The following is a 15,572-nucleotide window of genomic DNA, read 5'->3' as shown; positions in this document are numbered from 1 at the left end:
CACTAAGTATTTGGTGGAAGTTAACACAAATATCTTTAGAGAGTCTGGATGTTGCAAATTAGCCTGGTTGGGGACCAGGGTCAGGGAGGGTGAGCAGTAAGCCACTACTGTGTTTTGGTCAGTTTTAATGGTTCTATGAAGTCTACAAAGAAAAAGTTGCGTACAATCTTAGGAAAAATTTAGATAATGAGGTCTACTGATATATTAAAACTCCATGACTTCATAAGGTGCATTCTGATGGCTACCTAGGAGGCTGCACACCAAAACACTGCTCTTTGGTTGTTGTCATGGGCAAGGATGGGGACTTGGGGTACATTAGAGACCTTACAGATTATTTTCTTTTCCAAAATCCTATTGTGCTCACATGGACATTCTCTTCTTTTGCCATACAAATAAAGTAACCTTGCAGTCATCTGGAGGCAAGTGGAGCTATGAAACTGCACCTTTCAAATTTTCTTTTTTGTATACAGGGTAAGTTTACTGAACTGCATCTTGGATATTATCAGCTGCACTGATATGGTTTTATGATTAAGAACATTTGAGAGTTATGTTTTTATTAAGGCATTTCTGGAAATCTAGACAGAGAAATTATTTTCTGGGTATGCTGATAGGAAATGCTATGCAAATTTTAGAGGGAAAGCACAGCAATTTTCAGGACTAATACCTCATTATCAAAATGGAGATTCTACTTTATGTGCAGTTATAATAGTCATGTGGAATTTGTGGGCTGGGAGGGAGGAAAAGTTGAACATAATACCCATTTACCTCTTTCAAACATGATAGTGTCTATGTCAGGACCAAAAGCAAGTGCCATCTGTAAATCTCAGTATACAGCTAAAGCAAAACCAAGATACAAATGAGCCTTTGTTCTTGCTCATCAGTGTTTCCAGGGATGGCAACATGGCTGAGAGAAGAGGTGGGAGAGTATCAAGATGCCATGATTCCCTTGAGACTAGCAATGGGGCACATCTTATGCAAGGCATTCTCTCCCCCACTGTCCCTAGGGTTGATTCTTCAGGCAATAGAAATGAGGCTCACCACTAACAAGTTATTCAGCTCCACACTGAAGATAGGCACGTCAAAGATACCATGGATATAACTTCCAGCCTTGATATGCTCCTATGGAACCTCTAGCAGATGTGGCACCCCAGTACGTCTCTAATTTACCCACAGCAATAGCTTCACAATGGCCTTAAAAAAGCTTACCTCTAATCATGAAAGCTTCTTATCTTTCTTTGTAGCGTTTTCCCACAGGGAGAAAGCATTTAGGGTCTCAGTATGGATCTAACTGCAGACATAGCGATCAGGCACACAAAGAGTTATCAGGAAAAGATGATGTTGACTCTTGCAGGATTTGAGAGCAATGCCAGAGAACATTTCTTTTAGCCAGCATTCAGAATAAGAAGTGAATATCTGTTCTGTGCAAACACATATGATAGAAGTGCCATAGAAAGGCTCGTCTGCGCCAGATAAAAGCAGTCTGAGAAGGCAGCTGGTAAGCCAAAAAATATCTCTAAGCACTGAGGCTTGCCTGCAGAATTATTTCTTCTGATACAAAATTAATTCTGCTCCAAACACACGCCTGATTCACAGCAATACAAAAAGCTGCAGTGTTTACAGCTCTTTCTAATCAATGCACGGGTGCTTACTCAGATAAAAGTGACCACATAAGGAAAAGTCCAGAGATGATTTCCTTTGCTAAGTGCATGTGTGGCTGAAACATTTTGCATCATTTCTGTAAGTGGTGTCATCCTATCCTGTGCATTTCTTCACAGGGCAAAACTCCTCTTCAGTACAGAATGCTATGTTGGAGCCATCGCATTATCTGTGAGCGGAGAATTACAATTGTTTGCTTTGTTCCTGGCTCCAGTCAATGGAAATTAAAACATTTATTTTCAAACTTGTACAGATTAAAGAAAAAAATAAAGGGCCATCTAATACTTATATTCTTGCAATCCTTTTCTGCAAAGCAGGATGCCAATTGCCTCTAAATCATCAGTTTGAATGCGCAAGTTAACACTGGTGCACATAATGATGTAGCAAAAAAAATATAAATAATAATAAATAAATAAATAAATAAAAAGGAGATTATTCTAAATTCTAATATTCTCAGAAACTATTGCTATAACTGGTAAAGCAACTCAAATCCTTTTGGTTTTCTCAAATCCTTTTTATCTTTCATAGCAACCTCCATCAAACAGTCTGAATTCTATACACAGAATTTAGAGCTGCTATTATGTGTCAATTTTATTTCAAGCTTGGAACCAGTACAAGATAGGGATGCCTTCTCTCCTCCATCATCCAATTCTTTTGTCACTGAGTATCAGAGATAAAGCAGCATAAGAAGGGGAATACAAAAAATATTTTAAGAGATAGCCCAGTCTAGCCTTTTAATACAGTGTTTCCTAAAGATCTGATGTGAGGGATGACAGTTTTGTTGCATGCACAGTACTCTGTGCCAGAATACAAAACTAAACGTCAGACTTAAATGGAATTTGGTTATCTTACCCAACACTGCCCTGCTACATTTGCAATCTTTTAAGTGATACATAAAATGTCTGTATTTCAATGTGCCTTATGGCACTTCTGCAGACACACTTTAAAGCACAAATTCCAGCTTAAATAGTTATATCAATGCCACCTTTAGTTTCAGTGGAATGTTTTTCCATTTCTATCCAAACTTATTTTGAATGTTCCTCTGCACTGTCAAAATAGATGAAAACAGCATGGTGTAGCTTTTACATTTATAATGTTTGGGAAACAATGGGAAGAATGAATATTCCTTATTTATTTACATGCTAAATACTTCACTATACTTGTATCATTATTTATAACTCTGTATATAAAACAAAAAAACTACCTTGAAAAACAAGATGGATACATATTCTCCAAAACTGACTAAAAACCTGGTATATGTTATGGTATATGAGGAAAAAAGACAGCACCCAGGTGAAAATGAAGGGGAAAATAGAAAGCATATTCTGTATTCTAGGTATGCAATGGAAAGATTAAGCAAGAAAATACAATTCAATCAAAAAATGCAAGTACACCTATATGGATCTTAAATTGTTGTGACCGATTAACTGAAACAGCCTCCTTATGCAAGAAAAAACTATTTATGAGGCTCATGACAAAAAGAAAGGCTAATCAAAAATAGTAAAGAGCTCACATACCTTTGAAATTTTGTTTCCTAGGGAGCTATTAAGCCTTCATTTCTGTTGCTTTTAAGTTTTGATTGGCATGCTGAAAAAAGATGCAGCTGATCTTTGTCTGAGCAGTGGCCATTCTTCTGGGAGTTCCAGTCATCTACCATTATTGCTCTAACCAGATTGCCAAGACACCAGAAATCCCAGACAAATTATCAAGTACTTATTTTTGTGCACTTTACAAAATTTACAGGAAGAAAAAGACCCTGGGCTTTGGGAAATACCTAGATATATGGTACCTCTATGGAGATTAATATATATTGTATTTTACAATACCCCACACATGTTAAAACTTTGCTACCACTCCACAAATGGCAATGGCACCCAAGAGGAGGTGTTTTCTCTCTGGTTTGTAGGCTATGAATATGAGAAGCAGGAACACAGACTAAAATTTCACATATATTGAGCATTTATATATTCAAACACAAAACCAACATACTGAGGGTTCACCAGTTACTCTTACATGAAACAGTTAAATCCACTTCCCCTACCTTACTGGAAATGAGAACTTAACTCCCCACTTTGATAAATCTAAGTCCTTAAAACTTAGAATGCCATTAAATCACACAGCCTCTCTTGATCTACAATTACTTGCAAAATAACTCAACTGGATCGAAAAGCCAGCTGCATTTTCAGAACATCTTAACTCAATGCCTGTTACAAATGATATAGTAAAAAATCTTCCCTATCCTCACAGAACATGTCTCTGACAATTCCACAGATGCTTCAAAAGTTGCCAATTTATTCTTTCAGTACTTGTTTAGTGGCAGCCTTTTCTGGTGAACTCCATGCTTATCCCAAGAAATTACATATAGGTACTGATCAAACATTGCAAGCAATGCACTACACCTGGTGCCTCAGTATTCAATCCATGCCCAGTCTAGTCTCTTGCAATTAATTTGATTGATTCAAACAAATATGTGTCTGAAAAGACAGTTCCTAGAGACTGCAGAGCAGAGAGATAACTGACTAATGATGCCTTAACGTCCTTTTAGTTTTTTGATTTTTCTAAGTTTTATAAGTAGTTATATAGCAGAAGTAGATTTAGAAGCAGCAGCATTTCATTCCTTTACCCTTAACACAGAAGCTACATAGATTACCAACCCTCTAACCGCATTCTATGCTCCCCATATCAATTCCACCCCTACAAGATTGCAGTTTGGGTGGGGAGGGAAGAAAGAGGGGGAGAAAAAGGGGGCGCAAAGGGATTATAAGTTTTTTTTATAGAAAGAGTGAAGCAACAAAAAATATATTCAAATATTTGAAGACAAAAAGCAGAAGTAGGTGGTGCTGTTTTAACCATGAACTAAAAAGATGACCTTTGATGGTAGAAGTTTATTAGTCTTCACAATCACAGCATCCCAAACTTGTTTAAATTTGAGTTGGGAAAGACCTTCTAGGTAAGTCGCTTCCTGATCTCAAGGCAGAATAAATTACTACAGTGTATTTTCTAATGCTTTATTCTGGTATTACTCTAAATTCCCAAGTGACCCAGCTTCCAGTGCTTCTCATCCAGCCCAATAGAGATGAATGCTCTAGGAGGTTTCTCAAAGGTTAGGTATATTGAATTAAATTTTAAGCTGAATTTTACATTCTTCAAGCAATTTGTATCAATCTTTGCCAACACAGGTAATTGCTCACTCCATATACTTTTACATACTGATTGTATTCTCACAAGTTTGAACACATTCAAAATCCTTTTCTATTAATATGACTATCTAAGGAAACTTTGATTTTTGACTTATCTAGGTCTTGATCCATTCAAGTAAAACTCAAATAGACCTTGAGAGTACCAAATATACAACTGCAATTCAAGATGTCAAAGCACTTTTTCAGTTGTTCCCAAGAATCTCAAAGATGGAAATCCATTCAAAGGTTACATTAGAAGAGCTTTAACTAACAATAACATAGACTAGAAATACAGGAATATCTATACAGTCCTAAGCTTTATTGAAAGTGTAGAACGAAAAAGGGTTTGAGGTAACACATAGGAAATAATAAATAATGGGAAGTATATGACTTTGTGTCTACTTAGAGAACATGTCCACACTTGAATGACTAAAATATGTCTCAAGACAGTAAAGTACTTAAAGTACAATGTCATACTCCATTTGTAAAGAGATTTGCATCTCTAGGTACCACAAATTGCTCAGTGTCTGTGAGACAATCTTGGGTGGGATTCATCTGAACAAGTACAGTTGCATAAGTCTAAACTAATGGCTCAGTGGCCTCTCTGTAGTTTGAGATAATAAACAGGCATTTTTAGAATGGAATTCTTCTCATCCAAACTAGCTCAGATGAATCATGACCTAAAGATGAATCATGACCCAAAGAATATTAATAACAAAAAGCATAAGACAAAGAATCGATTTACACAGAAAGCCCACAACAATAAACAAATACTGATTGGCTTTTCCCTGTCACATTTTCCCCCCACTGGAAGGAATGCCCTTCTCCTTGGAAGCGAGAGTCCCTTTCCCCTGCCCTGACAATGATGTGAGGTGTTATAGAATAACACTTGTGAGTTATTCTCACACCCTCTCAGCTATTGAAAAAAATTAACTCTGTCCTGGCCAAAACTAGGACACTTGTGAGGCAAAAAGCAGGCTTTTCAGTATTTTCTTTTAAACTTGAAACAGCTTTGAGAGTTGTTTTGTCTCTTAATATGCAGAACATTTTTTTTGACACAGTCTTTTCTTGGTAGACTTAGCTTGCCCTATTTCTATAATATAACACTGCAAAGATCTCCTTTTTTGCATCATACAAGTTAGTTGCCCTGAAAAAATAAAAATAACTGGGACAATCTTATGACTTCTACCTGTGTAAATACCACTCCTTACATCTAGGTAATACTGATCTCTGACCTAGCTATACGTTACCTCCTCACCCATATCCTGTGTTTATACTTAAGAAATTCTGGAATTCTTTGTTACACAGTGAAATTAAAGAAATTTAAATCAAAGGCTCCATTTGCAGCATGTTTTATAATACCAATTGTAATATCTTTTACTATTTACTGCATAAATTACATTAACATTGTCTGTAGCACTTTTGATTTTATTTCTCATTTGAAAGCAATTTTTAACATCATCCAAATACACAGTACTACAGATTTTCATCAGATTCTGAAAGCAAAGCTGTAACAGTGAATTGCTGCTTGTTGTTAATTCACCTTCATCCAAGTTAAGTATAGGATCTATTATTTAGAAAATATTATTTTCCCAACTTTTTGACTCTGAAAAGTATATGGCCAAACTTGAAACATAAAATTTTTAGACTGTCCTTAAAAGCTAGAGCTGTAAAAATGACACTGTTTCTTGCTTCACTAATGCAACCATTTTCATTTACATTAGAGATTATTTTAGGGTGAAATTCTCTCTGTCAAAAAAGAGTAGCAGAAGACTTCCATATCACTGATAAGAACTTCAGCTTGACCATAAACTCTAAACAGTACACGTCTGATGAAACCTGGGCATTACTTTTGATTTCAAGAAATACACTTACACAGTCTATAGTCTGGCTATTTTAGACTACCCATTGGCTTTGCTAATGTTCAGCATTTTAGGAATAATGTTTCAATCCTCCCTTAAAAATACCATAAACAGTCTTTTCTCAAGGAGTCCAATAACTCAGAGAACAATACCTATCTCTCCCTTTCCTCTTGATAGCACAATGGCTACACAAATAACACTGATCTACAACTCACCCAAGGTGAGCTACCAGAGGTTTTGTTCCACTTTTTAAACAAACAAATGCTCCAGCCCTTCAAAAAGTGCCAAAAAAATAACTAAGTATGTTTGAAATGTGCAATAATTAAAGAAAAAAGAAATGCTAATTATCAATGCAAACAATTATTATTTTCTCTGTTGAGACAGCTGTCATGTAATTTGCCCTCACAATTATTAAAACATGACTCATATCAGAAACACGCTGCTGAATTAGATCACAAATGTGCACTGCTTGCACTGCTGTATTTACGTCTAAATATTGTCAGTCTCCCAGACACTACTGGTAATCACCACACAGAATATGTAGCATTCAAAAGATAAACAAATACAAAGGTCAGAGATCATCCACATTGACAAAATAAGCACAATTACTGCATGTGATCAAACACACACATACTGTGAATAGTGTTTAGCTGCATCATATCTGCATCTCATCTGTGTAATAATCTGAATTTACCATTAGCATTACTATTAATCACAAACCACGTGTGAAATAACTCCAAAAGAGAGATTTAGCACCTGGGATGAGTATGTATTTTAAGAAAATCTGGTTTCTGAAATTATAGACTCAAATGTAAATAATTTGTTCACCAGATGCTCAGACTGGCAAAAAAAAAGATTGAAACAGTTCTGTAAAATGTGCTACATACTCTATTGCAGAAACAATATCTACCTGAAGAATTTTCTGTAATTAATTGCATTATATAATGGTGTAAAATATTAAAAAGTCTCACCCTAAAATACTTCCCAGTCCTGTTAATTTTTGACAGACAATAACATTGTATAGTAAAATGGTAATTCTGAACATATTACTGCATCTAAAAATGTAGCCAATATACACAGAATATTATTATGCACAAAAAAACTCCACACTTTTTTTACGCAGAAATTCAATGACAGCCATTAAATAGCACACACACAGATCTCAGATAGATACAAAATCTCAATGTTTATATTGTACCTCAATTACTTTCCTTTAACTAAACCCAACTTTTTCTGTTAATGATTTAGATGAGGCAGCCTAAAACGACCTCAACCAAAATAAAGATTGTTACAATCATTACTATATAATACTAACAACCACCTTAAAATACTGGTACAGTATTGATCTGTTTTTAAAAATAGAGCACTGCATCCAAAATCCAGCAAATTCATACAAAGCAGCATGATATGAATGATGTCTCATTTTGTAAGAGGTTAAACATACCAGATGATGCACTAAGAACGCATGATTTTTCATCATGTCCCTGTGAGATTCTGCATGAAAATGCTGAATTAGTAGTACTTATATATTTCCATATTCTCACTGTTTGTAGATTTAAAAAAATAAATAACATAGGAGTGGAGGTTAGGATAGAAGAAAAGGTTCAGAAAATAATGTCTTTACCCAAGGAGTGGATCACGTTGCACTGATAGAAATTTAATGGTTCCTCAGGAAGCATAATGAACAGCCTTATCTCAGGAGACCTCTGTTCTCTATACACATCAAGAGTGGTGACAGCACATCCTTACCAGAAACAAATACAAGGAGGAAAGCGTCTGCCTGAATGCATTAAACCTACGGCATGTTAGATGCCTGCTGTCATCAGAGACAAGTATTACCACACAGCCTACCAAGCTAGCTCAGATACTGCAGTTCAGATAAAGAGACCTTTCTATATTTCTCAGCAACACAAATCAAGAACATCTCTGTTTAATTTGGACCTGTTTGCCTTTACTAGCCTGGCAGCCCACTGCCTAATTCTCCATACCACTGTATCACCAAGCCAAGTTCAGTCTTTTCTTGGCAGGAGGAGTTGCACAGGCAGTGAAGGCAGTCCCCTGGAGTGGAAGGAACACACGGCTTTATCCTGCCAGATTAGGAGCAGTATTGATTGGTTGCAAGACTATTTTGCGCAGATGTACTCCAACAGAAAGCGAATCTCTAATATTGAATCCTCGAGTACAGAGACAAAAGGGAAAGCTGTGAAATATTTGGGGTTATAGAAGCACTTGAATAAGCTTTCTCCAAAATAAGAGCAGAAAGAAAACCAGCCTAACTCAGCAAGTAAGCATTTATGCACACAACATTCCTAGATAATAGGAAGCAGAACACAGACTTTCGGACAAGAATCATCATGAAAATTCATCACCTGGTGATTCAGTGTAACTGAAAATAGCAAAAGGCTGTGTGTTCCATAAGAGTTTGAGATAGGGATGGGTAAGTAAGTTTTGAAAGCAATAAAACATATACTCAACTATACCGTAAACAGTTATTAACAAAAAGAAAAAAAAGCTGTCCATAACTGTCTCAGCTAGATATCTTTATGAATAACTTCTCAGTAAGTTCAAAATGTAGTCTAATATTTACAATCTGGAGGAACTTATTCTTATTGCTCTAAGATCAGCATTAATTCATTTGAAGTTTATTAGCACTCTATTGCAGTGCTGGGCACCCCCACTAAACATCAACACCTTCAACTGGAACAGTTATCTTGTGCTTTAACTATATCTCAACTAATACATGAAGAAAAAAATCACTGAGAGCAATATCAGACTCTCTTGTGATGAGCTATAAAAGCAACTGTTATTCACAGGTATTAAAAAAAAAAGTCATGTTTAAAGCAATTTTAAAACTCTGGTTAAACTTCTAGGGTCTCTGTATTATGGATGTACTTGTTTACCTTGAACATGCTAGTAATTTGTAAGAGCAAAGAAAAAAGTCATACCTCCCCTCCCTTATCCCTTTTTCTTCTTACCCCTTTAAAAATGAGTTGAAACAAATAAACACAGCACATTTTCATGACTGCCTCATAAAAATTGGAGTTGTAATAAAGATACCTTATCTGTGCAGTTTACAACAGATGTTGGTAGCGTAACATAGTCAAAACACTGAGACCCATATTATAATTTATGATTTGAAATTGTTTTTATTAAGTACTAATAGGGACATTTTTCTGCATAATATTTTTGAGAACAAAACATAATCAAAACAATACCAATGTTTTATAAGCAAACCACTTCCTGTTCTAGCTCCTATAATCAGGCTAAGAAGCATCTTAGCAGCCAGTTGCACTTAGAAGAACACAATTTTCTATCTCCACATGAAACGGTTAAAAAATTAACCACAATGACCATGAGATTCACATTTCATCACCTTGTTTTGTGAGTTCTCTTTCCTTTACATAAAAATTGTTGTTGAGCTGGATAAACAGTTTAACACTGTGTCCTTCATTAGTACAGAATAAAAAACAAAATAGAGAAAAGGTAGTCTCCATCCTGTTCACAGCCAGCAACCAGTCATAGTAAAAAAAGCTATGGTCACAAAAGCAGGTATTAACTGTCAGTGTTAGCAGAGCCAAGAGGCAAGCTGGAAGCTGGAGGCAGGCTATCTAGGACAGGGCAGAAGCACAGGCAGGTTAACTTGTCGTACTGCTGCCCACAGTGCATATGTTCTGTGGGTACAGGATCAGGCAGCGCTGTCAATCTGGCACCTCAGAAGAGCCCTTGGTTCTCTTGCACAAGTATTTAAAAATAGTTTGCTGTTTTCATAATATAAAACTTTGCTCATATATTCCATTTATATCATGCACTTTGCCAGACAATTTTCAAGTGCTTTATATTAATTAGCTCTCAAAAGACATATTTAAAGAATAGACAATCATTTCATCCACACTTTTATCCTCTGTGGCACAATGTGGTGACAACACGACAGCTTCCTAAAAAGCAAAATATAATAATGGAAAACCTAATGCTGCTGAGGGTAGATTTTCTTAAGCTCTGATTTTCAAAGCCTTGTTCAAGGCCCCAGCTGAGTTCCTGTGGGCTTCTTTGAAGTTCTAGCTTTCCTAATCAACCCAAGGATCTTTTTTCAAAGAGAAACAAAAATCTCAATTTTATTAAACCCTGTTCAGCACACACCTTTGCCCAATCCTTGGTTTTTTTGGTTATTTGGGGGAGGAGGCCGTGTGTTTAAGCTTCTGTACAGTACTTAAGTTTTCTTTGTTCCCTATGAATATTTTTCATTCTCCTACTTTCTAGAAGGATATTCTATTACTACATCTCAGACTTAACAGTATGTTTTCTAGTTTTCTTCACATAAAATTCAAAATATGACATTAAGATCATACACAAAACCAGGACAGAATAGTAATACGCAGGAAACAATTATAAAACTATATTGCAAATGTCTGAAAAATGCATAGCTAGACAGTACCCTGCAGCTAGACTGTAAGTAATACTGTACTGTTTGTTTGCATTTAAAAGGCTTAATATACCAACAATGATAATTAATTTATAGTTATTTGCTATTAAGATTTGTTTTTCTTGTTTACCTGCAATATTATGATGGATTAAATCCACTTTTTCAAATGGCAAACACCATAGACTCTAGCACAAGCACTAGGAAGTACAATGGAGGAGCAACAGAAAAGGACTTCAGACTTGTCAGAACAGCAAAACACTATTTGAAAATATCTAGTATGGGTATTGAGATTGTGTAGATGAATTATCAGTAATGAAAGGAGTAGCTGATGCTAATAACCAATCTATATTGGTAAAATAACCAATTAAATTGTCATCTTTAATTAAAATGCCAATTAGAGCAAAGGGTTATTAAGATACATGTCAGTCACTAAAACTGATGCATCCTAATTCTTTTACATGATGTCTTTTCTTCAGCATCCCCCAAAGGTAAGAGCTCTTGCCCAAAATAAAATCAGGTTCGTACTGCCTTATTTTAACACACATGGCATTCAAACTATCCCAAAAGGCAAAAATTAATAGTGCTACAACACAAAAAGAAATTAACCAGCTTTCAAGACAGAGAGATATCCAACACAAAAACGCAAAACAAAAATGAAAGACTAAATATGCTAGCCTGAGGGTAGCTTGGTATGGCAGCTAATATGAAATGCAGATCCTCCTTCCCAGCCCCCGCATCTTTGGAAGGAAGTCTTCCTCAGATTTCAAAGTCTGTGTAATGAGGAGTCAATAAAACATTATAATCTGCTAATGCCTATTACCACTGATTCACAGGACTTCCTTTCCCTTCAATTAACCCACATCACATAGATCACCATGGTTTACTAGATGATGCATGAGGATGGGGATTACACTACAATTGTCATAAAATAATAACACATGCAGTAGAAACAGGGCAATAATACCTCCAACAACCCCTGTAATTGGAGCCGAGATATTGTAATGATAGATCTATTAGCATTAGTTCAGTGGAAAAATATCTGGGTTTCAAGTTTAAAAGGGGCAGTTTTCTGGACTGACCAAAAGCTCATAATTCTCTGTTTTCTTCCCTATTTAGCTCAGTGGGCTTTGGATCAAGACAGTATCTTTATCTTGGTATCTCAGTATTGCTGCATTCAATCACATCAAGCGACAAAAAATCCACGCATATAAAGTAGTGCACCAACTGGATATTATGCTGCCTTCCTCTTCTTTCACCAAACCCAAAATTTAACAAAAAAAGACACAACCGAGAGAAACTTTATTCACAATCTGAAGACAGGTTTCCAAATCTAGAAAGTAGCAGCTAAATGAACAAATATGCACACATACATAGTTATTTTGTTTCAATGCCAGCTTCTTTGGTTTCATCTCAGTTTAACCTTCCCTTGCTTTGCCACCAAACTCCCTCACACTGCTTCATTTAATGATCTCATCAGACAAATGCAATTTATTTCCTCAATATGTGAGCCAGCTAATCTATTCATGGCCTAATCAAACTTAGCTTCTACGGTTTTACCTTCCAGGGTGAACTTTACCAGCTTCTACTGTACTATACTACAATAATAAAACAAGGGATTAGATGACTTAAACCATCTCTATAGTTTTCTCATGAACCATGAAAACAAATGAACTAACACACTCAGTGCCTATTCATCACCTTTGTTTACAGCTTCTTTCTCTTCTATAAGTTCTTTTCCTTACCATGTTACATTTCTAATACACAATATACGATATTAGCAAACTCACAAATCTCACACTCCTAAGGTGTTGGGGAGTTTTGTTGGTGGTGGTTTTGTGGGTTTCTTTAACTAAACAAATTTCAGAATGCCTATATTTTGTTATACTTCTACTTAATGAGAACACAACTATATTTCAGACTGCTGTGAACTACTGAGAGAGACTTTACCACCCTCTGCATCAAAATCTCCAGATCCATCACTGACAGTGAGGTAACATATTTACTATACCTTCTTCCATATTGTCTGTTGACATTCAATCTGCCCTTTGATGATGAAAGATGCAAACTGTAGAGGCAGACCTATAAGGTTTACATTCCACTTAGTTTTACCTCTTGAAACTCAGCCACGGGGACAAAATCTGTGCGACACACTCCTGCACTCCAACCAGGCCATCAAATGTCAGACAAATTTTATAACATAATATTTGCAGGAAAATGAATAAGAAAAGGGAGATCAGAAAGCTGTCTGAAACTTATTACTAAAGCCTCAGAAAATTGCTTTTCTGAAAGGTTCATAAATTGGCTACTGATAGACAATTCACTCTGATAGCTCTTTAACAATTGAGTGAACAACTGAAAAGAGAACTCAGTTGTTTTATCTTTACCATTGACTTTCTTTAGCAGATGTTTTCTAAGCACCATAATAGTTGGCTTAACTTGTTTCTATATTCACTCAGTAGCATCACGGTACTTCACAATCTGGAGTTACACTGAAAGTTCAAAAATTGGCTGAAAATATTCCAACCTTGTTAACTAGTTCACAATACTGAAAACAGCTCTTTCAACACTGTGGTCAGTTCAAAACAGATGCTCAGAATTCTGGCATCCCTAAATCTTCCAGCCTAGCCCACCATAAGCAGAGGAAAAGGGGTAAGAGTCACATTCATGCTCATTGCACTGGCCACAAGAGATCCTTACTGAAAATTAAAGCAGTCCAGAGATTCTTTTCATTTACACTCAGCTGTGTGCAATTCAAAGAATTATCAGCTGAGGAATGGGAAAACACAAGCATAGTCTAGCCAGAAGTTCCATCCTGTGAAAATTTCTTTCCAAATTGTGTCCTGGCTGGAGATAAGACAGAGCTCTGGGAAGCAGAGCAGAATTGGACTTGCAGCTATGCTACATAAAGCTACACTGTGCTACACTATACTGTGCTACATAATGTTCTGCATTTATTACCAGGTAGAAGTCTTTTGGTACTATGATTCTTTAGGTCATGGATTGCAATGACTAATTTAGGGATAAGTAAACTGAGTATTGGTGACTGAGAATATTTGAGTCATTTTTAATGATGATAATAGGAAGAATAAAACATAAAACCCACTAATTTCTGACTACATACATAAGGTAGCATAACTGTCAATATACTTGCAGTGGATTATTTTGGCGTACTCTGTAGTGAAAATAGAGAAGACAAGCTGTTTAAGACCGGAACTGTTTCAGTATCTAATAGAATGTTGAAGAAGTGCACCAAAGCAGACTGCAATGGCTAAATAAAACTTCAGTACATCAGAAAGTTCACAAGAAAAGAAGGCAAATAAACTACACCAGCAGAAATAGAAGAACAAGAACAGAGCCATCTAGTAATGAGAGAAAGAAAAAAACAAAGAAAGAAAGAAAGAAACAGAAAGAAAGAAACAGAAAGAAAGAAAGAAAAAGAAAGAAAGAAAGAAGAAAGAAAGAAAGAAAAAGAAAAGGAAGGAAAGAAAGAAATGTAGGAAACAAATAAGGCAGTTTTATTACAAGCAGGGGTTTCCATGGGTACCTCCTGTCGAGATACCTAGAAGCCATTTTGTTTGAAGAGTTGGGGAGCCATTTTGTGGTCAAGGACTGGTGGGCTGCTTACAGTTACTTACTGTTGCTTACAGTTACGGTGGGAAGGCGGGCCGGAAAGTATGTAAGGCAGTAAGACCAGTCTGGGCTCACTGCCAGGGGACCATGCGGCTGGGGCAGGGAAACAACCTGATAGGTTGGTTAAAACAACCAGTGGACTGCAAGAAGAAGATTATATCACTTTTTAAGGAAGAAAAGAAGCGCGGCTTGGCATGGCAGGAGCGAGGGAGTGGTTATGTAAGTCTCACAGAAAGAAAGAAAGGAAGAAAGAAAGAAAGAAAAAATAAATGAAGGAAAGAAGGAAGAAATTAAGAAAGACAGAAAAAACATACCCAACCCCCAAAGTTCCAGCTCTTTACTACTGGGCATCCCTTGCTTTACTACCTTTAAAAGTAACTTTTTAACATAGCTGCCCTTGGTTTCCACTAAATGAACTGATCCATCATTTGCTGAGTTATTATAAAGTTCCTCCTAGCAGAGGGGACCCCTGGTGGTCTAGTGGTTAGGATGCGGCGCTCTCACTGCCGCAGCCCGGGCTCGATTCCCGGTCAGGGATACTCCCCCGGGCAGATGGAGCTCGTCAGCCCTGTAAAGCCATCCCTCTATGAGAAGGTCACTCTAAACAAACCTACGTCCTGAGGACCTCACTGCCATTGTCCAAGCTCGCTTGGCCCTGGCAGATGAACCTTAGGATTAAAGGGTGGGCTCAGTTCAGCGCATGCTGTGTCTTACCTAAAAAATCCATTGCGCAGGCTTGAAAGGTAAAAGACCTTTCCCAAAATCTTCATTCGTGAAGACTGGCCATACTACATACTCCTAGCAGAAAACCACTAGTCTGAGTTA

The 15,572-nt window shown here is 36.6% G+C and overlaps 1 protein-coding gene across 1 annotated transcript in view; it reads right to left on the bottom strand.

The window, feature by feature from the left end:
* The window catches only part of NAV3 (neuron navigator 3), a 415,221-nt gene extending 400,477 nt beyond the window's left edge, over positions 1-14,744 (bottom strand). The window contains exon 1 of the mRNA XM_027679763.1: positions 14,662-14,744. The gene's annotated coding sequence lies outside the window, so the exon portion shown is untranslated. The remainder of the gene's footprint in view (positions 1-14,661) is intronic.
* Between the last annotated feature and the right edge of the window lie 828 nt (positions 14,745-15,572).

This window comes from Neopelma chrysocephalum, unplaced genomic scaffold (genome assembly GCF_003984885.1).
Source record: "Neopelma chrysocephalum unplaced genomic scaffold, ASM398488v2 Primary Assembly neopelma1_59, whole genome shotgun sequence".
In the NCBI taxonomy this organism is placed as follows: domain Eukaryota; kingdom Metazoa; phylum Chordata; class Aves; order Passeriformes; family Pipridae; genus Neopelma; species Neopelma chrysocephalum.
The sequence above is the reverse complement of the archived record's forward strand: the minus strand, read 5'-3'. Positions and strand labels throughout refer to the sequence as shown.